This window comes from Python bivittatus, unplaced genomic scaffold (genome assembly GCF_059951505.1).
Source record: "Python bivittatus isolate LINGU-HERP-01145 unplaced genomic scaffold, Pbiv_v1 ctg000020_np1212, whole genome shotgun sequence".
Taxonomy (NCBI): domain Eukaryota; kingdom Metazoa; phylum Chordata; class Lepidosauria; order Squamata; family Pythonidae; genus Python; species Python bivittatus.
Window position 1 is genome coordinate 9,353,953 of NW_028277030.1, and position 26,112 is coordinate 9,380,064.

The 26,112-nt window shown below is 37.0% G+C and overlaps 1 long non-coding RNA gene across 1 annotated transcript; it reads left to right on the top strand.

The window, feature by feature from the left end:
* The first annotated feature begins 8,340 nt into the window (after positions 1 to 8,340).
* LOC148216983 (uncharacterized) lies at positions 8,341 to 25,969 on the top strand. The gene is made up of 3 exons (XR_015794912.1): positions 8,341 to 8,588; positions 12,188 to 12,286; positions 24,042 to 25,969. It is a non-coding gene; the product is annotated as an uncharacterized LOC148216983 (long non-coding RNA).
* The last annotated feature ends 143 nt before the right edge of the window (positions 25,970 to 26,112 follow it).

Below are 26,112 nucleotides of genomic sequence, written 5' to 3' on the forward strand. Positions count from 1 at the left end.
ATTATACTGAAAGTGATCAATAGTGATATGCCCAATACCAGAAGAGAAGTGAAACTATTGTTATACATTTCTTGTTTGTTCATTGTTCATTGGCTGACTTTACTGACAAATCCTGTCCTATGGAGGACCTAGCATAGGGAACCCCAATATTCACATTGGAGAATGCTCCCCCAATAATTTGCTTTCTGGTAGAATTTGATAAATGTCAGGTCCAGTAAAATTAAAAGGGACCATCCTGATTTTGACTATTTGGCACAGGAACCTCACTCTTTCAACTACCCTCAGATTAACAGTGAAATCCTCTACCTGTCTAGTCAGCAGTAAGCTGCGTTGAGTTCACAGAAACTGCCAGATAAGTAGAAGAAATTGTGTATCCTAAAGTTTACACAGCCTGAATAAGAAAACATTTTAAAAGTGTCATTTGCCAGTGCTACCAGGCAAAGAAACATGGACCTGAATCAGGGTTCCTCAAGCTTTTTATATGGAATACCAATCAAATCATCAAGTATATATATAGTATGATGGTTTCGAGATTGTCCCTTGTAAAAATAATGAAGATCCGTGTTTTTGTAAATTAGAAGCATGGGAAACTGTTGGATCAATGATTTTTCATAATTCATTATATGAAAACAGATGTGATCAAAGATTGATGTGCCAGAATCTCCAAAGCACATTCAAGAGAATCTCTTCTATTGGATCCAATTTTTACCTTAATCTGTGTATGTATAACTTCGCGCTCTCTTTCTCTGGCTTCCTACTGTCTTGTCTCGGATAACATCCGATAACATCCATTTTCTTTGTGGCCATCCATTCTATTTCCTCTTGCTGTAACATGTCTCCCTTACATTATGCAATCTCTTGTTGCTATCTTTCACCCCAGTTTCATGTTTTGTTACCCTATCAGTTGCTCTGTTTGCCTCCTTGCTTCTCCCACAAGATCTGATTTCCCATCCTTTCCCCAATGCTTTCTTTTAGCATATTTATCCATCCTTTCTTTCTGTCTTGACAATTATGCTTTCCTCATCCTTCATCACACAGCTTCCTCCCTCCCATTTGTCTTCCCTTACATTCTTACCAAGTGAGAGGTGACACTTATGTATGGGAAATGTGAACACTCATCCTCCTGTTGATATTGGCCAATGCATTTTGGAAGTTCTGAAATACAGGTAGTCCCCGGTTAAGAACGCCCGGTTTACAGACGACCCACAGTTAAGAACGGAGCCTATTGTAGCAAAATTCAAGTTAAATACACAATGATTTGAGTTAAATACACAATGGTTTGAGTTTACATGATACTATTTATACAGTATTATACAATAATACTGTTCCGGCTTACATACACATTCGACTTAAGGACAGACCTTCGGAATGGAACTTGTTCTTAAACTGGGGACTACCTGTACTCAGTTAAGAAGTGGAAAAACTGAATGACTCCCATAGACAAATACCATCATTTGTTTGGATGAAATTGCCCAATTAAACAGGATAGTAATAAGACTCTTGATGGTGTCCAAACATGGCCCATGCTATGACTTGCCTGCCACTAGTGAATTTATTTATTTATTTATTTATTTATTTATTTACATTTATTTGACTTGTCCCCGCCCATCTCCCCACAACGGGGGACTCTGGGCGGCTTACAACAAACTAAAATCAGAAATTCAATTAAAAGTTATAAAAACCAGCCATTACAAAGTGATGCTGTGCATTACTACTGAAGTCAAGGATTATATAGGTGTGTATGTATGTATGTATGTATAAAGGTTAGTGCTTTTTTTAAACAAATAACATTTTTGCCGCAAAGAAATAAAGCCCCAAATCCTACTTCATGGGTGTCTCACTGTGTATGCCCTTAAGTAGGACTTCTTAGGTTCCACACTATCTGTGCAGTGACAGTTCTTATCTCTGCACTATGACAGCATAACAAGTCATGTGGAGAGTCTGGCATTCCTGATGTCAGATGAGGCTGATTATGTGTTCCAAATATTCAGGGCACCTGGCATTCTTTCCTCAACTTGTACTTGATTATATTTTCAAATGCTACAAATCCTGGGTTAAAACCAAGCTGAGCTCCTTTGAAAATTTTCTCTCAGCAACAGGTCATGAATGAGCCCTTTTGCAAATCTGACTGCTAATTTTTCAACATTAATTTGTATAGTGATATTGCCTTGGATTCATTACATTACAGGTAAGAGATCTCATTTTGACTGGAAGTAAAGTTATAATTTCTCTAGGACAGGCTTGAGTGGGGAAATGATCTTTATTGACAAGATCAAAGGAATTTGAACAGGAGGGGTAAGGCTTATTGTAACAAGAAGAGAGATGATCTCTCAGTCTCCTTATTGTAATTCATTGCTTGTTTTCAGGGCCCATAATAAAAGTCTGGCATAATAGGCAGAGGGCTTGGTTAAATTGTAAATGCAAATTACTTAAAGCGCCCTGTACAAATACACTCTTATGCCATATGTTATTCTTGCTTAGGTACAGTCCTTCACATTTCCAGGAACTGCACAAAGGATTTCATGCCCCCTTAGTAACATCACTTTTAAAATTGTGGAGCTTGCTTTTTAATCAAGCTTTGTATCAGCTACAAATTTGCTGTATGACCTAATTTGAAAAATGTCTCAAAGTGCTGACTCAAACTGTTAGTGAATAAAGGCCAGTCATTACCACTGTGACACTAATGTGATGCAAAATAAAATTGAGTTGCATCAACTGAACATTAGTTTACAAAAATGTTAGTGATTGAAGCCATTTTCTCTTCATATTTTATTTATACTTCTGAGATTTATAATTTTTTTCTCCTTCTCCCCCCCCCCCCCGCTCATTATCAAAAACTTCCTGAGTGTGAGGACAAAGAAACATCTTGGTGCCTGTATGTGTGCTAGTGTGTGTGTGAGAAAGAGAAAATGGGGAGGGGGGAGGAGAGAGTATGCACAGAATTAAGCCAGAAAAACACAATCTGGAATACTGCCCCATCAAATTTTAAGTTGGTCTTCCATAAAAGACGAATACACATCATTTTGCAAACTTTTACTGAAACATTTATACAGAAATATATAGTCCTCACTGTAACGGGCTACTTTTCTTTACCTTCTCAGGCAATATTTCACAGCATTTCCTTCCCCTCTGTACCTTTATAATACAGTTAGGACTTATTCACGCTACAGACAAATCTGAATACATTGTAGACGGCTTTCTCCTTCCTTTTAAAAGACAGGATGTATACTCATGAATATTTTTCTTGAGTATTTTTGCAAGGAAAAAAGGAGTTACAAAATACCCCTTTTGCATTTCTATGTTTGTTAGCTTTGAAGCATAGTTACTCTTGAAGAAACGCCTTATCTGTCCCGCTCCCTTTCATTCAGATTTTCAATACTTCCTGTTATGAAAGGTCCCTTCCATCTGATGAATAAGCAGGCCACCTTCTTGGTATAGTGGTTTGTCCAATTATGAGTCCCTTATTCAAGGAGATTTCTCTCTTTGTCGTTTCTCTTTGAGAAAACAAGAAAAAAATGTTCTTTTGGAGATAATTTTGCTTTTCAGACTTGTTTCAGTAGTCCCCCCTCCCTTTTTTTAATTGGAATGTGGTGTATATATGAATGTCAAAAATCCTGTGCATGTTTGGATGAATGTGTTACTATGCAATATTGTTTTACTATTTTAATTACATTAATGTAAACTGTTTTATGAATCTTTGGTAAAAAAATAAAAACAGTACAGAAAGTACTCAAGGCTTGCGTAGGTACTGATCCAGGATTGCTACCTAGAGTTTGTACATATACTCCTCATCAAGAGCCATCCCATTTTGCATATATGGAGCCCTGTTTAAGTTTGTAAGAAAGGTCCACAAAGGCATCACAACTCAGAAGGTGTCCTTGTATGGGCCACTGATGGTGTCCTACAGCTGGCTCATATTATTTTGGCAATGAGTTTTCATTTGAAAACTTAAAAGTAGAAAAAGGAACTGCTGAAAGGAGCTTGCAGGCAGGTACTAAAAGTAATTTCTGTAAGAAATCAAGATCCTCTTTGACAATATTGACACCCTACATTTTAGCATAGTGTAGGAATAATGGACCAGTATTTTATTTCTCATGAATAAATGCTATCATAGAGCTACCATCCAGGAGCTCTTGCTCTGTAAAAGTGTTCTCTTCAAAAATCAAATAAACACATGGGGTATTTTGGCATTGTAGAACTCAGAGTAACCTCTGATGTGTCATTCAAAATACACATTGGATTCCTAGTGTATGATCTCTGAGATACAGCTTAACCAAGTGAACCTGGAGAGTTCTTACGAGCTCTTTTGGCAGGTTATAACTATTTGCAGGCATTCCAGATGAGTGTCTGAAGAAGGCAGCAGGACTATACATAAAGGTCCCCCCACAACCTTCCCATCATTGTGGAAAGAATATCAGAACTTTGTAAGTTTTACATGATGGTTTGAAAGGGTTTGAAGAGTTAGAAATATGTCCAACTAAATGTGCTTGGAAAACATGTATGATTCTAAACTCTCTATTTCCTGCTGAATACATGGTAGGTAGGTAAACTTTACTGTGGTCTTTGCCCAGCATGTGTACATATACACAATATAAAGTTCTACATACATCATAAAAATAACAATTAAAAGAAGTTAAAGGAGTTAAAAAGAAAAGGAGAAGGAGAAGATAACATTTTGAAGGTATGCTGAATACATGCAAAATTACCCTTCAAATGATTACATAGATTTGAAGCTCTATCCACAATGATGTGTATACTGAGTTCAGTGCTAGCGTGTTTTATCCTGCCACAGAATTTAATATATTTGGGAAATACACTTTTCAATACCTCCAAAGTAGATTTTATTCACTGTTCCTCTTCTCTGCCAAAACCCATAAAGTTATGGGCATGGACATATTCACTTATACCAAGAGATTTTTGTTAAGTGCTACTGCTATAAGGAGGAGAGGGGTAAGTTTAGAGTGATGTTACTTCTCTCCAAAGAAAATATGTGTACATTCATTGCTCACATGGTAGCCCTTAAAAAGAACTGAGAAGGCTTATCTGAAACTGACAAGGCTTTCCTCCATCTTTATCAATTTCATAGGAGTGGGGATAGAGAAAGAAACAGCAGGAAGAGGAGCTAAATGTTGGATACTTCATCCCCGTCCACCAAATTGTTTCTTTAATGGTGAAGAATAGAGGAGGGATCACCTGGTGTTCTACTTTCTATCTTTATTCTGCTACTGTTATGTACATAGAAGGGTTAAAGATGGAACTTGTAGCTATCCATGCTAATTATCTACGATATTATTTCCAGTGGCTCTGGAAAGTGCTGTGCCTTTTGATATAGACAATGTAGACTGTTGATATTAAGTCTTCTGTCCCTTTACCTCTTGCCTGTGATTCATGTCTCTATGCCCCTTTTTTTGTCCCGTTTTTGAAGTTTGCTGATGTTTAATAAATAAACGTCAAGCTATATATGTTCTTGATAGCTCAATTGAGTGTCTTGCTCTGATCTGGATATAGGGGGTTGACTGGGATTGTGCTGAGTGCCAACTAAACCAGAAATTACCTACAATAATTTTCCAACACTAACAAGCTACTTGCAGAATTTATCTAAGAAATCACAAATAGGTATAGGCTCTCTTTTCATGCTTTCTAGAGAGAAAGAGGTTAACAGCCAGTATTCAGCATAAGCACATAGGAGAATTTACTTGTTCACTGTAGCTTAAAGTAACGTAGCATACCTCAAATAAAATGTATATGTGTGCATGTTTGTATTATTGAGCAATAAATAAAGCACCACCTTAAAATAGTGATCATACCGGAGAGAAAAAAAGCTGGCTTTCATTTCATTTCTTTTTTTCCCCCTTCCCCACATCCTTTCCAAATCTTTTTTAACAATGTGAAATACATGCATGAATATTATGCAAGAACCACAATGTGTAGATAAAATAACTTTGTTAACACCCTTGCAAAAACATCGAAGTAAATTCTGATCACTGCAAACAATAGCCAAACCTTCATTGTTTATGGCATTCATAAAATTCACTATGATTTTTAGGTACCACCATTATTACTGAATTGCATCTTCTAGAGACCGTTCCTATGGCATGAATGCAATATTAGCTATGGCTACATACGGCCATGTTAGGCATACATAAAAATCAAGACCATTAAGTCCTGTAAAATGTTGCTTTACCTCCTAATCTTCACAAGGTGTCTTGAACAATGGCTGATGATCTGCAAGCTTGTTGAAAAATTCCAAGACAAATAGTAAATATAATCAATATATTAAAAAAAAAATAAGAGGGGAAATGCAATGAAAATTTATGATCTTAACATTCCTTCAGGGTCAAGCCATTTATCACATTCTCTCACTCTGGTTTCAATTACACAGCTTTTGTGGAAGGAACTTATTTTAGCAGGTTCATTTGCCTCAGTAGGGAATATAGGACTTTGGCCTAATGCTTCACCTTTAGTGCAGGCCATTTGAGCCTTAGAACAAATACCAATCATCACTCTTGGGGAGGAAAAAAAATCTGCATCAGAGTGGCCTACTGGAATGGGATTTCTGTCAAGGTAAACGGTTGTCGGCAATGACTGTGGTAGAGTGGGTGATAAATCCCATTTTATTGCTGAAAAATTCCAGCCTCTCTCCATGCCTGACAGCTCCCCACCTTCTCATACACATTTGGGCAATTTCTGCACTATGTCCATCTGGTTCTTATTACCTCTCAACCTGCTTGTGTATGATCCAGGAAAAAAAAAAAAAAAGGGCAGGTCACCAACGGGGAAAAGAAACCAAGGTGAGGGGCAAGAAAGAAACGAGCAGAGGAGCTCCTACCTGTATTAGGTTATTATTTATAGGCAATGCAAATAAATTGAACAAGAGTACAAGGTTTGAATGCACAATATTAGAGCTTAATATTTATCTGACTCCTCAAAAAAAAAAAAAAGCATTCTCTTTTTTTAGAACGGTATAAAGGAAACTGATTCACACATGCAAGCTTTTATTCACTGCCATGGCATGCTCCATAATATGGAATTGTGAGGATATGGGAACATGAGCTGAGCCATATACGCAATCATGTCAGTGACCTCTTGTGATATGGGAACTTCCAAATGGTTAATATTTGTGGCATTTACACCGACATTTCTTTCAAGGAGTAGTTGCAAGGGTATTCTTAAATGTGTAAATAAATCCATCTGCTTGCTTTATATTTTGAGAAAACCATATATGCATAAGATTGCACTGAATTGCAATAGGGAGTGTACCTTTTCCATCCAGTACGGTAGTTGTTAATAATTTATATAGCCAAGACGGTATGTCTAAATGTGTATGCAAATCTTTTAAGGAACTAATATGATTGATACGCACACAACTTTATGCTTCTAGAATACAGGTAGGTATGATGTGGTCCATGACCTGAGCTTTTTTCAAACTTCAGACAGAGCATGGTGTAGCAATTCATTGCTGGGAGAGATGGCTGTGGCCTATGGAAGTACCTCACCGTCTTCAGCTTTTAGGGCATGTTGTTAAGTAGATTGCTGAAACGCTTTATTGTAGGATTTCCCAATTTTGGGGTCAATGGGCACTTTTAAAGTTCTGAGAGCATATAATAGCATTCTCACAAAATGGTTGTGATCGTAGGTATGGCTAATCACAACATATCCTTTCACAGAAGGCAAAAAAAGCCTTGGGCTGTTGTTCCCCACCATTTTATTTTTAAGAGTTCCTCTGGGGCCCATCCATCCATCCATCCATCCAAACATATGTCAGATGAAATAAAAATAACATTTTATTTTTTAAAAGTAAAATGTTTATATGTTTATAAAAAATAAAAATAATGTAGAATAATGTGAGAACAGAAGTTATCTTTTTCAAGTAGTGCTGCAGGTTGAAATAGTTAATAAAGCATCTTCCAGGAAATCCAAGGTTCATTTCAAGAAACTCGCTCTTTTACAAAATTCAGTCATATTTTTAGTTTATAATTGCCCATAGGATTCATTTAATTCTAAACACATCAACTGATTTTAGAATGCTGCATATAATAAAAATTCAGAGGCCATGTTTCTTTCTTCTTCTTTTTTCCTTTTTCTGTTTGCAAGATCAGGGAGCTACCATCCTTTAAATATAAGGCACAATCTAACAGTTAGAAATCTCTTCTTTATTTGCTCCATTCATCCATGGTATTTAACTTCACAAAATTCTTGTGGTCATCTTCTATTATGTCATATTACTCAATACCCAGGTAAATGGAATCAGTGTGCCATAATACAGCAGCTGAGCATTAGGGAACTAGACTTCTAGGGTGGATACCTTTAGCTTACAGAGGATACCTGAGTGTTGTTTCTTAGAGCTTTGATGTTCAACAAAATCTATATTGTTATGTCTATAAAGTTTATTACTTAAACACAGTATTATTTTACTGATTCAGTTCTAATTTATATTACCAGAAGCATCAGACAATGGAGGTTGAGTGGATCTGCATTAGCTAATCTACATTGCGGCCACTATACAGTATGGACCCGAAACTATGCCACTGAACTGTGCTGAATAAACCCGTCCTTTCAGCAACCCTGTCCTAGCCACAATACAAGATGTATCCTACACTCTTCAATTCTCCATCAGTAATGAGGGTCCAACAGCCTCTTACCTGCTACATATTTTGCATTTTCCAAGATCAGGATAGTTTTCTTTAAATCACAGCACTGCTGGAGTTCTCCAAACATCACTGGGAAATTATTCCAGTCAGATACTTTTCAAAATTTCCCTTACCCAAAGAATAATAATATTCTTTATAACCCTACCACAAAGAAGGCTTCAAAACGATCACTTTAATGAAGAATCAAGTTATATGAGCCTACTTTTTACTTAAAAGTAATTTATGTGGAAACTAGGATTTAGGCAATGCTATATCTAAGCAGAAAGCTGAGAAGACCAGTGCGATGCTGAAGGCATATGTTTAAATTATGAAATGGCTTAATATACATGCAAGGAAGCCATTTATTAGCTGAACAATCTGAATGTAAATATCTCTTGTTGGTAATCAAAACATTTCAGCTTCAGAAAAACTCACTATCAGAAAAACTTTGGTTAACTCCAAAGGATGCTCTACAGTGCTTTAACTAATCAGATTAACCTAATCTTCTCAGATAGCCTTTAGGCCTGCTTAGTTAACAGCAACAGCGCCAACAAAACCCTACAATATATTAGGAGCACAGGCTGCCAGAAAGAAAGAATTCAAAACCAAGCACTTCAAAAAACCCTGAAACTGAAGAGACATCAACCTTCACTGCATAAGGTATTAGGGTAATGCCAGCCATTTGAAAATCCTCCATGCCTGGCCCACTCCTTTGGGTGCCTCCTTTTTGCTGTTCCTGCGGATTACATTCCAAATCCAACTGTTCTGTATAATTGCCTTTATGCACCCTTACAGTAAGTCCCATTTATTTATACTTCTCTGTCCTTAGTAAATCTGTGCCAGTAGGGTGCTTTTCTTCTTTGGAAAACACATGCAACTATGTTTTCAAATTTGATCAGAAAATTATTTTCATTGTGAAGAGAAAATTGTACATATGCCTAGAGGACAGCTGTCCAGGCAAACGAGGGGCGGTATATGACATATATCTAAATTAACAAAATACATAATTTTTGGATTTTTAAACTCCAAAGCCCAAATCTATTTTGGATATTTTCTTTAGTTCACTATTTTTTAAACAACGTCTCCTTTGAAGAATGATAAAATGTAAATACTTTCACGAAGCAGAACCCTACTCAATCTCACAAGCAGAATGTAAATCAAGGATTTCATTAACTGCTGGTAGCCAGTTTAAATTGTAGCCTTGTCCATAATGTCAATGTATGTATGTCTAAGTTATATTAAAAACCTTTAAATGGCTTTGTAATACCAGCTACATCTAGCTATTATTATAATTAATGATAGCATTTTATAAATCAATATATGTATTCTTGATAAATTCATATCCAGTTAATGGTATAATTTAAATAAAAAATTAATGTAATAAAGGATATTCAGGAATAGGCAGAAAATCTTTAAAGGTTAAGAGGCAAATTTGTCTAAATTTTTGTTTTACTCAATTTTTGGAGGGCTGGTGAGGAAGAAATGCTAATAGAAATCCACTTGCCATTTATCTAAAAGCACACATCATATCTGTCTGTCTGTCTGTCTGTCTGTCTGTCTGTCTATCTATCTATCTATCTATCTATCTATCTATCTATCTATCTATCTATCTATCTATCTATCTATCAGTTAATGTTATTATAATTTTGCAGACCTGATGCTTTGGAAACCTGTAAAAGATATAGTTACAACAATAAAAAAATTAGAGTCAAAACATAAGTTGAGTAAAAACAAAACTTAAATTTGTAGGGCTTTTTTTATTCATAAATTTCTTATTCCAGATAGTGGTAGCTGGAGGTTCATTATATGCTTGCTCCCAAACTCACTAAGTATGAAAATGTATATCCAAAAGATTAAATGCATTCATTGCAAAGGCTGTATAAATCCTCAAGAATGTTTTCAAGCAAGAGAAATATGTTCCTTATCTGCTATTCTAAGTACAGTTAATCCAGTTTATTCAAAAAATAACATGGGAGTAACTTGGGGAGGGGGACACCATCATCACCTCCTCTCTTTTCTTCCAAGCTGCATGATTGTATTAAATTACATAAAGTTTCTTTTATGAGTTACTTTATAGTTTAAAGTTTACTTACAGGTTTTCGCAAAAATCTGCCCTGAAGAATAATACAAGATAAAAAAACAAAACAAAAGAAAAATACACTGCACATTATCATCCAGACCAATCTACAATATTTAATAATAATTATTGCTTGTTTATATATTGAACATTAGTCAAGGCATAGCTAACCAAATTATATCAAAAAATTAAGCATGGCCATTGAGGTGACACAACACAGAAATGTTACTTTAATCCAGTAAGATTTATTTCTGACATTTTTCTTAACATTGCATTGCCTTATTTAGAACAGTAAAAGTGACTTCTCCAGTCTCCTTTGATATTAATGGATGATTTTGAAATCTTACATGGAAGGAAAAAGAAATGGATTTCCTGTCATTCACTTAGATATACACATTTGGGATGCGTGTGTGTGTTTGTGTGGGTGTAAAACTTTACATTTAAATTGTCCTGTGCTTTCACAAATATTTTACCACTTGATGGGACTGACATTTGGAGGCTCTCTGGGAGAGGATAGAAAGGAGAGTAAAGGAAAAGTTTAGCTATGAATGCCTTTGAAAGCTGATTTTAATCATGTAGTCATTTCGGTTATATCTTTATTTTAGAGAAAGAATGAGAACCCCAAACAAACTATAGATCCCCAAGAAATCTAATCTAATAAAAGACATAAAATGGTACAATTAAGTGAAACACTGAAACATCAAGTTTATATGTGTGTGTGTGTGTTTATGTATATATGTACACATACAAACTCCTATTCTCCCTTCTATTTTACCCCTTGGGATCACACAAATTTCTCTAAGCCCCCACCATCATACTTCTGTTTGTAAAACCTTATCTGGCTCACCTCACTCTTAGCAGTGTTTCAGCCTTTCTATTTACTAAAAATGTAACCTGCTCATTGTATCAGTGAAACAGAAATCTCCAACACTTTGAACAACAATGCCAGTTTTAAAAAGAAAGTTGTTTAATCAGATATGTAAGATGATTCTTAAAAACAAAACAAAACCCCTTAGGATTATAATAGTTTTCTCCCAAATAAAACCACTCGCATTTAGTGCACTTAACTTTCACTGTGTGAACGTTAATAGTGTTTGGTCATTTTGATAAAATTACTTTCTTGCCCACTGTACCTTATATCTGTCTGGCAGCCTGATCCCCAATCTGTTAATTATGGAATTTAGGAAGATTTAGTTCTGATAATTTCAGTAGACTCTCTCATCAAAGTTCTATAGATAGTTAAATGGGCTTGCATAATTAACCAGGTTGTGAAATCAGGATTTCAATCTCATCTGAGCCAAGTGGAAAGGAATGATACCACACCTGCCACTTGTTTTATGATATAAACCCAATTTCTGTACAGAAGGAAGCATAATTTGTGTAAACAAATATATGACTCAGATGCCCACAGTCTGCTCTCATCTGCAGATATGTACATCCACAAAACCTCATTGTTCAGTCCGATAAAATTATACAACAGTGACTTGTTAAGAGTTTTTCCTCCTCGCGCAATGACAAGTTGAAGGACTGCAGAATGCTTGAGGCAAAGCCAAAGGTGCTGAGGGAGACCCAGATTCAGGTAATTATCACAAAATAATGGGTTAAAACAAGTAATCAGATATTTCGCTCCAATTTATTCTGTTGGCACAAAAAGGAATTTATAAGGATATCCTGTTTGGAACATTGTAACTGTACGATAAGCTTTGACAGCTATAAGCTGGAAACTGTGTGGGCAAAGATCGGATAGCCTTTCACAGTAACAACACAATTACATTGGCTAAGAATCTCTGACAGCAGGTAGGGCCATTCTCTCCGGCCCATGCCATTTAAACCTTACCGGTCAAGTTACAAGCTTCAGGGAGAGAGGGTTAAGAATATCCAAAGTCTTCGCTGTGCAACAAAGCTATTTTGCTTCGTTGCAACCACCAATTCCCTGAGACTGAAAACAGCCCCTGCTTATTAAGAGGCGGAAGTCTTTTCTCTAGAGGACATACTAATTTCTGTGCAACCATCACATGGTCTTGCAAGAATCCTGGTTTCTAAAAGCACACATCATGATTTAAAGAGGCAGGGGCTAAGTGCCATGGAAATTTCAAGGCTAAAAGCTGTAAGCTGTTCTTGAGGTTTGACCAAAGGAAGAAAAAAAAGGGGGGGAAAAAGCTAACAAAACCAAAAGGGGGTGTGGATGGGGGTGGTGGAAACAACACATTAAGATGACTGCATACAAGAATAACAAATCAGCTGGTTCCACAATGCCACCTATTTGGCTTATAATGATTGAGTTTGGTGTAACTAACCATGGGGGGGGGGGCGGGAATCCATCTTCTGAGAATATTTCTCACTTAGCAGGCAGTAAGTTGCTGAAATCTCCTACTGTGGCTTCCTAGGGACTCAGGGAGTGTGATAAGAAACGTGTGACAATTTTACAATTCTCACACAAAGCCATTGATGCTGGGGCTGGTGGGGGAAGATATAGAGGGTAGAATCCAAACAAAGGATGTGTAAGCAATTTCATTTATTTTGATAAACCTCCCTCCTGCTCTAGAGCATTTTGCTGCCTTTGTCAAAGTGAATGACAACAATTTGGCCAACTCTCCCTAAGCCACACTCTACAGTGACAGGCAAATTATCAGAGGCCCTGCACTCCTTATTATCAGAGGAGAAGTCATCAGGAGGACGTGTGGAGGATCCCTCTCTCCTGTCACTATTTGTCAGTGGGACAAGGGCCACTGCTATGGGGAGCTGACAGGTAATTTCAACAATAACAATTACTCCTATTACTGGTGTCATAAACAATTCGCCCAAGGCATGACAATAGCAAAGCTTTATAATTCAATGCCATATAAATAAATGCCAGCAGGTAACAAGTAATTTAGCTCCAATCAAGCCATGGCCCTGGCAGTAATATTGTTATTGCAAGAAAATGGAAAATTGAAAAAAAAAATTCAATATGGTAATGAATTAAGAAAGGGTTCAAGGGCTGGAGAAGAGCATGAGCTTAAACATTGTTCATTTTAATTGAGGTGGTGTTCGTGATAACTTATTTTACTATTGCATATAATACACAAAATCATGGCTTAGCACACTTTTGTTTGGAATTTAGATAAACATGAATATCACTTTCATCTCATATGACTGCAGTCATTATGAAGAATACTTAAAAAGATCACTAAGCATCAACGATTTGTGCACTTTCCAGTGTGTGTCTCTGCTGCTGCTGCTGGTGTTTTGTTTTGTTTTTAATTACTAATACAATCTAACTGAAAGTCACTGCTGGCTTGAATGTGAATAACTCATCCTTACTGAGCTGTGGATGAGGGTAAAATATGTATTTCAAATTCAGGATGTGATTCCCCCCCCGAGTTCTGATCTGATGAGAGTAACTGAAATTTATGTTTACTGTGAAGGTACATAATAAAATGATGCTCTTTCTTTCAAGATCCCATCTTTTTGTAAGCAGGCCACTCCCCTCAGGATGCCAATATTAAAACAGAGCAATATGACTTAGCCATGTTTACCTAGAATGATGTCCACCCAGTTCATCCTGTATAAGAGAACCTAAGCCTGCACACCGAAGTGAAGCCCAGCTTCATTACCGCATGTTGATCCAACCAATTTGCAATTTTACTCTTTGACCACTAAGACAATGTGGCATCAGTTTGACAGGAGTAAAAGAATTTGAAAATCTCTAATTAGAAGAGCTGTGGAGCAATTAACGCATGTCAAATTTCACTTCATCAAGTGCCACTCTAATTTTCTCACTAAAAATTAATGGACTTTTTTTGTATCGCGTGTCCCCTCAAGGCAATGTTGATTCAAATCTGCTCAAGATGCAGTGTTGCACAGCTAAGCATCTTCTTGATTACAATCCGACACACTTCTAACTGCTTTCATTCTCACTGCCAGAGATACTTTGTCAACAGTCAAATTACGCCATGCTGATAACAATGCATAATGGTGTTCCTCAAAGGAGGTGCTTGTCATGAAACTGTGTTTCATAAATTGCATCATTTTCTTTTATGAGAAATAGCACTGGTTTAAAACAAACTTTTTGTGCTTCCCATAACAATTGTTTCATACGTTTGCTCTGTTTGGGTCACTGACTTAATTTTTACTGATACAAAAATATAATGGTAGCTGCTCAAAGAACAGAATAAAAAATCAAGAAGGATTTTACCTTTTTGCATTGCCTCTCCACGATAGGTTAGATGCAATACTCTGTAATTGTGTAATGCTTATTGAGGAAAAGATACAGCTAGTGCCTAGAACAAACTTCCCTGTTTCCTTGTGATGTCAGTGGCAAAGTTTTTCTAAGCAAAGGGTGCAAATTTTGGTTAAAGACTATAAACATAATAGAAATGCTTCTTCCAATGGACACTATTTAGATTCCAAAAGGAATTTGTTTAACAGGAACATTTACCAGATTTCACAAAAACAAAACAAAACCCCAGATGTAAGTGACAGACTGTTAGCATGAGTGTGTGTGTGTATGTGTTAGTATGGCAAGTGGAAGAAATAAATGGCTCAACTTTTTCTTAAAAAACAAGATGTTTACTTATGACTAAAATATAACTGAAGAAAAGCTTTAGGAGGAGTAGAAGCTGATTCTCAAAGAATTTGGAACATTTTCACAATTAGTTGATTCCCCACCCTCCAAATTAAAACATGCCTATGTCGAACCAGTAATTAGCAATTAACTACTGCAATATACAACTTTGCTGCAAATGTCAAACATTATTTTTTGTGTTTGATTGCTTCTTGTAATTTTAACTATTTCACATTTACATTTTTATGCTAAATGCATCTGGGTCTAAGTTTTGTACGGCTGGAACTTAATTAACCTGAATGAAAGTAGACCGCTAGATAATAGTTCACATTTTCCTTTTTTTTTTCCCTCTTACAATTTTCACTATGTTACAATTAACAACTTAGTGTGATTTTATTACAGTGCTTTGCAATTCAATTCTGCTTGAGAAAATGTTCAGACATTTTCACAGTTCTGTGGAGTCACCTAGATTTTTCTTTTGTCCCATTTCTGGCATATTATGTTCACAGAAAGCAGATCTCAACACAAACTGCTGAAGCATTTAAAACTTCCCGGGGGAAGGGGGGATGGTATCATCAAAAGTTAAGCAATCAAGCTCATAAGAAACATTTCCTCTTGATTTGATTGCTTTACCATATGCTTTAAAAATTCTAAAATGCCAGGATTAGAGAAGAAATACAATATAAACTGCATATCAAAAGACGGTATCAATGGTGTACAACTGGCATTTAAATAATAAGCAGGTTGGTAAATTGCAAATAGAAGGGGAGGGGAACCCAAGAAAAAAATATGGAAAGATCACTGTGATGCAAACCAATTTTATCTTCAATATTTTGCTTTTGTTTTCAAAATGCTCAATAAACAATCTATAATGCATCCCTCATCAACCCCAAACCATGAGGGCTCTGCACTCAAAGAACAGGAAACATATTCAATTTTCCTAACAGAAGACAGTTCATTAAGCTGTGCCACATCAAATAAAACTTTAATTTCTCCAGCATCTGAGCTGCAATGAAAGCAATTGATGAAGATGAGCCATATGGTACTTCTATCAGCAAACACATATTGCTCATTCCCCAAAAGTTTTCTAATTCTGCTCCCCAGGCCTGTGTAATATAGATAATGTGCTCTGAGAGCAGTAAGCATGAGCTATCTGGTGTACACTTCTAATACTGTATTTAATGGGAAATAATGAATCATAAAAGCCTGCGGAAGATGGCTTTTGCTAACCTAAATCTCAGCTGTAATTTCATTGTTCTGTGCCTAAGATGCTGTTTGCCCTTTCCAAACAACAGCAACTGAATGTAATAATGCAGCCGCTTCAACCTGGGCAGGAGGAGAAATCCTTCCTTGAACCAGGTTTCATTTAACTCTTGCAGCTCCCATGATAATAATGGAAGTGTGATTAATCCAAGAGATTTGCATGCTATGAAAATATTACACACATATGTCCATGAACGTATTTATACACTCACATACTTTTTCATTTATAGCTCTGGGATTAATATTTTTAAACATTCTCACTCCTCTAAAAGTAGATAACTAGATGACAAGAGAAAAGGAACCCCCAAAGCAATTGACATTGCAAAATCTGACACTTTTCTAACATAAACATCCAGACTTTTGAAGAATGCCTGAAAAAAGTTTAAAAAAAAATCAGGAAGGAAGGAAGGAAGGAAGGAAGGAAGGGTGAATTTAAGCCCTTGAATGATTTAATTAACTTAAAATGAAATGAAATACTGTTTATTCAGTCAGTGACCAGCAAAATTAACTTAAATTTTTAACTTAAAACTTAAAAACAATAGTTAAATACAGAACTTTTCTCTCAGCAGTACTTAAAATATGATACAGATAAGATTTTAAAGACAAAGATTCCTAAGCAAAATTCCATTTAAAATAATAAAGTAAACTTGGCATGGCTTAATAATGCCTAGAGTTATGCTGAGGCTTCCTGAGCATTTTCTTTCAAAGATTTCCCGCAACTGCCTTCTGCCAACATTTCAGACAGCTTAACTGAACACAGGACTTCAGAGGCAAGGGACGTTCACATTGGAAAGATACCTTCATGGCCGCGCTTGGCATTATCTGAACCCCAAACAGTTCAATTAGAAGGAGAGACTTTTAAAAGTTAGGGAATTGCCTCTTAAAAGCTTATTAAAATCAGCATGTTACATGTCTGTTTTTGAATTAGCTTTACTGCCGTGATTGCCTTCATTAACACAGGCTGTTTGGGTGCTGCTCTGTGAATGCTCAAGTGTCTGCTCAACCCCCACCTCCCTCCCTCCCTCCCTCCCTCCCTAAACCCATTCTCAGGAGTTGTCAACTTGGAGCCTGCAAAGCCCAGCATCTTAATCCTTCGACAACAACATTTGCCCACAAATGAAATCCGCGCACCAAAACAGTACGTCAGTTGTAATGGCTGCAGCAAACAGGTAAAAATAAACTTGACAATCTCCAAAAGGAGCCCCCGCCCCCCGCCCCATAGAGGTCTCTCTCTCTCTCTCTCTCTTTCTCCCACATGGATGCTTCTTTGTGACTGTCTTACAAACAAGGGTTGAAACAGTGCCGGATGGGTTACAATGACAATGGCCTATTGCAGTGTAAAACAAGTTGGAGGATAAAAAGGTGCTTTTTGTTACCATTTTATCAAAGCTGTTCATCTTCTAGCTGCAGGCAGCATTTTGCTGGAATTGCAGATATTTCTCTGTCCAGGCGCCTTTGTTTGTGCATCTCATTTGCATCTATTTATCTCCAGCTGAGGGTGCTTTCAGCTCATTAAGGCCTCCCCTCACATTATTTCCTAAGCCAGCTGCTGAGGAGGGATTTCACCTGTGGTGCTTGAGAAAGAGGGGGAAAAAAAAAGGGGAGGGGGAAAAAATCCACACACAAAACAACAACAAACTGCAAATTCTCCGGGAAGGGGGAGGGCAAAACAAAACAAAACAAAACAAACAAGGAAATCTTCTGATTCTCTTCCCCTCGGAATGGGCGCCATTTGTGTTAAACAGCCTCTTGTCATGATAGATGTCTCCTTGGGTCAGGGGTGAAAGTTGATCCGAAGGTCAGGCAGTAAAACAACAGGCAAACCAGACGCCAGCACGGGTTCCTTAGCTGTCGGTGGCGGTGCAAGCAGGTCTCGAACCTTTTTCAACCTCTAATAAAACAGGGTAAGAATCTGAAGTGGAGCAAGCAGGCCCCTGAGGAAGCTGCACCAAAAAGCACCCAGAATATCAATATCAACCGGCAACAGGAAACAATTGGGGCAGCTCTCAGCCGAACAGGCAAGCTTCTATTGTTTCAAGAGCCGGGGAATTAATTCCACTTATTTATTTAAGGCGTGTCAACTCGCTGCCTAAACCTGTTTCACTGTCAAGATGCATAAAACTTTTATGGCTCATAAAATAGAGTAATTCATCTCCATGTTCTTTGTGGTACTTTTTTTTTTTTTTCCGCTCCCTCCCTCCCTTCCCCTGGCATATCGTGATAGGCCTTGGCTTGAAATGGTTGCAGCCAAGTGGATGGTTGCAAGGAGCTGCACCATATGAGAGGGGGAGGGACACAAAATTATTTGATTGGCAAACGGAGCTCAGCACAAACAATAAAAGAGAATAGGGTGAATGGTGAATAATCTCCACTTAGATTCACATAGGCAGAGCCTTATGCAACTGGGTTGCAGGCCTGGTTTCCAATAAGGAGCTGCAAGGTCTATCGCAAATTTTTTTTAAAAACCCAAATACATCCAGGGAGGATTTTTTCCCCCACAGTATTTTATTCACCCGCTCTTATTCATTGACTTGTGCTCTTCAAGTTGACATTTCGAGGTTTTGCATAACTGCAAGTCGTATTGCATTTCTAGCTTTGTCGAAAAAGATTAATTTGAACCATCATTTAATTTTTTGCATGTGATATGAAAGTGTGCAGGCAAAAAGCTTCCTTATTCACTTTTTTCCTGATAAACTTATACTGTATCTAATATTTTTTGTAAAGTATAATTTAAAATTGTACTGATACAAACAAGTTACGGTGATAGGTAAGAAGCAGATCACAGATTTGCTGTCTCAAACACTAAAACTCAGAACTGATTATCTGAGTTTGTAAACAGAGGACAAAAGTGTAAACAATTGATTTTCAATAGAATCATGCCACTTTGAAATGAATAAGTAACAATTCATTTAAGGTGGCTTTCTTTCACTTTAAAATATATGCATATATTTTTGATGGCATTGACATAAAATAAATATATCCAGTTTGGCCTACTCATTAGCTTGTTTAAAATAAAAGACAATTTGGAATAAACAAATGCCATTTTGTTTAGTGCTTCATCCAAAGTATTCATCCCTGTAGTGTAAGGTTTTCATTACATCATTTGCAGTTCTCCAAACATTTTCTTTCTGAATTCAAATTCTAGTCACTTTTGCCATTTATAAGATTAGTTAATTTCAGCCCATCTTATCTGAGTTGGATCTTGATTCACAAAACATCCCAAACACGTAAGTACAAAATGATCAAACCATGGATCCTACAGAGCTTGCATTTGTACCCTGCATTTCTACCATCTCCCTTATCAGAAGGATCTCTTTTGTTTCTAAGAAAAAGGAATACCATCTGAAATGCGTTTGAAATCCATACTGTAATAAAGCTTCTTCTTTTTTTTGAAGATGGCCTGAATAACTCTACTAAACTATTTTGGGTTTTGTTTTCTGCTAACAAATATGAAATGATTTGAGCAGATTTCTTACTTCTCCCAATCTCTTTAATTGTATTTCTCATTTTTCTTTGCCTCTAATCTAATCACTAATTCCTTTACTTGGTCAAGAAGTTAAAAATGTTAAGTGCTAGCAGTGCCTCCTTCCTCCCCCTCATATCTGTCTCTGTTTATGGAACAGGCCCCGGTTTCCTCCTTTCCTTGTTCAGCTCCAGGTCTTCAGGTCAGGAGACTGTAAATACACATAGCACTGCCCCAACCCATAAATCTGAGTAAAGGGCAGGCATATATATTCAGATAAGCAATGTGGAGGGGAAAGAAAGAAAAGACAGAACAAATAGTGTCTGTGGAACAGCAGGCACTTTCCTAGAAACAAAATTAAAATGCCAACAACCCCCTTTGTACAACAGAGGAAAACAACTCTTGTTACTGAACATTGGCTTCTAAAAGATGCTCTTGGAATGATCACCTTTTCCCTCCCATGATTTATATACAAATCAGTAAAAAAAATGCATTTTATTACCCTGGAGACAGTGAAAATAAACAAAGACATTTCACTTACATTCTAGCATGCTGTTATGTTCTAGTGTTTCCATCTGCAACTGAAAAGTTTTGGCTCTCAATTCCTCACCAATGCAAAGGGAAATAAAAAAGGCACATTTTCTTCCTGCAAGATATCTACATTTCCAAAGAATTAGGTTAACAATTATGAAGTTGCCTTATCAATCCCCCACCCCCCAAGAATTATAATGGCGTCAAATATATTTAATGTGACTCTTAGCAAAATTGTAAGATGGATCGTTGGTACCTCCTCTCAACATGCATGGAACTCTAATGATCCTGCTACCGTCAAAATCTGTGGGATGCCCTTGGCATGCCCTTATACAGATTCTGCCATCCTGTAGGCTATCCTCATCCTTCACATCCATAGAGATACGCTTTCTTGTTAGGATTGAACTCCAATTATGGGGAGTGAATTAGGTTTGGATGAAAGCTGCAGAAATTTTACAAACAAGAAATCTAGCTATTAAGTAAAAGTAATCTCTATTACCTTGTGCTGTTGACTAGTTTTCCTTCAGCAGAGAAAGAATGCTAAGTTTGCTCCAGCACAAACATACAGAACTTCACAGAAACTTTTTCTTTTTAGCTCATGCTGACATTTCCTCATTGTGCACTGAGAGTCACCTCTCCAGTTCCCTGATGTGTAGTATAAATGGGACCTGATGTTAGTTTTTTTTTTTTCACTTTTATTCAGGTGAGGTGTAACATACTGCAGATGTACCAGTAATAGAAGCTGTTACACAGAGGGCCATTCTCTTCTTGAGTTGAAAACTTCAGCTTCTTGACAAGCCTCTGCAAAAACTGTAGCAGAGAGAGTAATTATTTTAAAATTATTTTAAAGCCAATTTCCCCTCTCTCTTTCTTGCTGTTGTATGAAATAAATGTAAATCAACTGTCTTTAATGATGGCTGGCACTGGCAGATAGTTGAATTAAGGTTTTTTAGATTGATTCACTGATTCAATTTAGAAGACCTTTTTCATCCCATGTCTCTCACTCCACAATACTTTATCCAAAGTCAAATTCAACTGCTGGTTTTCTTAGAAGTATTCCATTCTGTTTAATAGGGTTTACTCCCAGGAAAGGAAAGATTATAACTTAAAACAGACATTTATAAAGAGCATTAGTATGGGTTTAGATTAATATTTTAAATGAAATCCTGTTTTCTTTCTTTCACCAATTTAAATCGGGCATTTTTATTTTAGTAACTCAATCTGAGATAATTAGCTAATTTTAAAACTTCTGAAACTCTTGAACTCTTTAAAACATTTGAAACTCCTAGGCTTACATTTGTCCCAAGTGTAACATTAATTCCTCTGATTAAAAGCTTAAAAGTTTGCCTAAATGCTTTAATAGCAAAATACTTAGAAGTTCAAACACAGACAATGTAATAGCTTAGATAAGCATGTAAGATATATTTATAAGAAAGATCATGCCAACATCAACAAAGAGATGGGGAAAAAGAAGGGTCTTGTGGCATCTTTCAATCAAACAAAATGTATTACAGTACAGGATATATGTTTATAGATTACAGCCCACTACTCCACAAAAGCTTATTTTTGAAGATATCACAAAACTCACTGCTCTTTTTACTTTTCTTCATACTGCAAGAGTAACATTATTCCTCTAAGAACTTTCCAAATAAATAAACCGGGGATCAGGTGGAAAAAGCGATGGCAAAGACTATGATGAGAAGATAATAGCAAGGGATAACAAGCAGTAGGGCTGCCTCCTTTGAACTATTTTCTGCTCCTCCATTCACTCTCATAGCATTGTCACAATAGAAATTCATTTAATATGAATGAGAGATGTCAGGAGTTGCTATTCAACTTCTGGAAGGTTACCATTTCCCCAGCCCAACATAAGAATTTGCCTTACCCAGCAAATGATGGTCAGGTTCCAAAGGGAAGCATATGCAGATCTATGTGAGAACATCCCTTAGGTCGTTCTGAATGTTGTGATAAAGCCACTCTCAAAAGATATGGTATTGGGGAAGAAGAAATCATCCAGAGGGGCACATAATGCAGATGAACCATTGCCATATGAAGCTAAAACTGATTCAACCCTTTTAATTATGGCTATAGCTCTCTAGACCTATAGCAGCTATTACAAATAAACAGAGATACTACATTAGTAAAAATATCAGTTTGTAAGCATCTAACTTAATAAGTGACAGAAGTTTGGGTTTTTACAAAATATGTATGTGGTCATGTTTCTTGTACTTGCAGATAATTTGTTACCATTGTTAAAGGGAATAACACTAATTGGTTTGTAGCTATCAGATTCCTCTGAAACTGCCATAAGGGATTTCAGTGAAATGTAGAAGTTTCAGAACTTGACTGGATAGCCATAAAAATGTTCAGAGCTTATCAAATGCTCACTAAAACCTATCAGTACAATTTAAAAAGCCTGTACCTTGCGCTAGATCTGTCTTGTGGGATATCTTTCCTTGTAAGATTATCACTGCTTCTTGACTGAAACCAGGCTTGAGAAAATACACTGTGGAATCACTTTATTTCGTGACATTTCAGCTTTCAAGGCTCCTCAGACCTGGGAAGCAGAGAACTTTTAAGCAGATTCTTAAAATCTCTAAGAAACTATTTTCTCTAAGAAAGTAAGTTTCACAAAGGCCTGGTTTCCCAAATCTTCTGGCAAGCTGGAAAATCCTGTTTACGCCCACGGATGTCTGCTACAAAGAATGCTTTCCACAGTTAAATCCTACTTTGTCCTCTGAACCCCAATGGCTGCTCCTCTCAAAAGGAGAGCTGTTCTCATTTTAGCCAGGCCAGGGGACATAAATCCCAAGTCATAAATCCACATGTTATCCCGAACTGCTGGATTTTGCATCTGCAACTTTGGAAAACAGAGAGTATAAAGATTTACACTACTTCATATAGACATAATCTCCCCCCACCCAGCTGATTCCTTAGCTGAAGGGCATCTACATATTATCAATTTGGAAAATTTTATTTTGAAAGCATTCTGTTCCTAACCCTAAACTTCACACTTTCTCATGGCATAAAGCCTTTTTGGAAGATTATTTGTGTCAGGGCATTTCTTGCAGACCATGTGCTTGTGATCCCATATTATTTTGCTACCAGTATGACATAGTAGTTCAGGACCTGCGAGACTTAGGTTCAAATTCACTCAAGCCATGGAATCTCACATTATCTCAGTCCAGTCTAGCCTATGGAGTTGTGATGGGAATAATTTGAGGAGTGAGTGTTATGTAAGCCATCTTGAGTTCCTGGAAGAAATCTCACCAATAAATAAGTAGTGAGACTAACACAAGCTGTACTTACCTATAGCACAATCTGTGCAACCATATTGCATGCTTTTTAAATGTCCAACAGTATTTTCTTGGCTATATGGATGTGCACTGTCTGAAAAGAGCTTCTCTGAAGCATCTAAACTGACTGATAATAAGGCTATGCAAATCCTTCAAAACAGATGTTTTGCAATGTGCAGAAATATGAACAAACCACTTATCTTCAATTCATTAAAACAGCAGTGTCTTTTTCCAGGATTATACAACTACTTCGGAGGCTGCTTCCAGGCTGTTTCTGTATGCACGTGTATGCACAGCCTCTCCTTCTGCTTTTTCTCTGAGTCCTGAAAGAAAATATTCCAGTAGTTATATTTCAAGAAATTTCAAAAGCATTTTAAAATGTAATGCTGCCGAACTGGAATGAATTAGCAAAAGCTGAAACTATTTTTGCCAATATGTCCACTATCTATGGTCTGTACTGACTCTTTTCTAAGATATCTGCTACATTTACATCAACTGTATAGAACATATATCCTTTCAGTCCTTATAATATTGTGACACTGTATTTTGTTTTTACTGGCTTGTATTAATCAAGAAATGTCCACAACCACAGTTGTTTTGCCTCCTCTTTGTATTAAAGACAGATATTCACTAAAGTGTTTGCAACTTGTGTTTGATAAGATGAATTCTGGTCTACAAGATGTTATGCTACAATAAATATTCAGTCTTCTAGGTGTCATGAGATTGGATTACTGCTGTATCCTTGCGGAATTCAGACTTTGTTACTTGCTCAAAGTCTGCTATGCTCCAAACATAGACCAAAGTGAAGGGGATTGTACAAAATTAGCCTGCCATTGACCAGAGCAGAAATCTCTTTATACAGCCCTTTGACATTTTCTTCCAGGGTAGACCACTTCTGGGATAACTGGAGCAGGTTAAGGGAAAAGGGACATGGCAAGGAAGGACATAAGCCACTGGTGGACGAAGGGGGAATATTTTACATTGTTTTGTTCTGAGAGAGGTACACCAACTGCTATGGGGCAGACATGGGTATACTCAAATGAACTGCCCCATTATACACAGCCCAGATTTCATTTTCAAAAAAAGGTTTTTCACTGGGTACAATACATATTGTAGAAATGAAGAACTGTGCTTTCCAAGATGGTCAAGATTTCATTTTATTTTATGATTTAACAGGCAGATTGCCACTGTTACAGTCATAATACATTATCTTATTCTTAGGGAAGAACTGAACATCTTCCTAAGTTGGATGGATTCCAGACAGGCCGAGTATGTCAGACTTGCCATAAATTTAATAGTAGAAGAGGAAGGAATGATTCAATGTGTGTGTATATGTGAGTATGTGGAGGCAGATGGGCATATTTCCAGACATTCCGTGGATCAGAGTGAATAAGGGAGGGTTTGAGGATCTAAACTGGGACCTTCTTGGCCTCAGCTCTTCGGGTGATTGGTTACTAAGCTGGAGCACATGGATTCAGAATCAGCATTACTTTTAATGATCAATCAATAAATATAGCATTCACACCCCTCCCCCCATCCAACCTAGGATTTTCCTGTCACCTTCTAAATCTCTGGATGGTTGAAATGAACTTTGTTTATCTACAGATAAGTATTTTCTTTAAGAAGAATGAGTTTGCACAGTTGTAATTCTTGTTTCTCTTGGTGCATTGGCCGCACTCATTCATATGTAACCAGCTGGTGTGTTTGTCTTTTCTCTGACGAGGTCCTTAAGGGCTTTTTCTTACTAATAGCACAGCATGGGGGTGAGCATGAGAGGGATCTTCTCTGGCTGTGACTGGACCACTACTATGATGCTCTCCCAACTGGAATTCGTGAGCTCCCCCTGTGTGCGTTTTCTATGTGCTTCACCAAAATCTGTAGATGCTATTATTTCAGTGGGCTGTAAAGGTGAAACACCTAATTTTATTTGTGAGTGCTGTTCATAAGTATTATCTTTTATTGTTGGCTGCTAATAAGTTTGTTTTTTGCTTTCTTTAAATAAACATTGACTATTTCTTGTTATTGCTGTTTGTTTTCCTTCATTACTAGTTTTAATATATTTTTAAACCTACTGTTTATTATTAAAAAAAAAAAAATATAGCAGGCATACAATTACAGTGGTACCTCTAGTTACGAATGCCCCTACTTGCGAATTTTTCAAGATACGACCAGCTCCAGCCCCAAAAATTTACCTCTACTTACGAACTCGCCTCGACTTACAAACCGGATCCGTGGCCATTTTCTGCCCATTCCATGTGGTCCACAGCCATTTTCCGCCCGTTCCACGTGATCCGCGGCCATTTTTC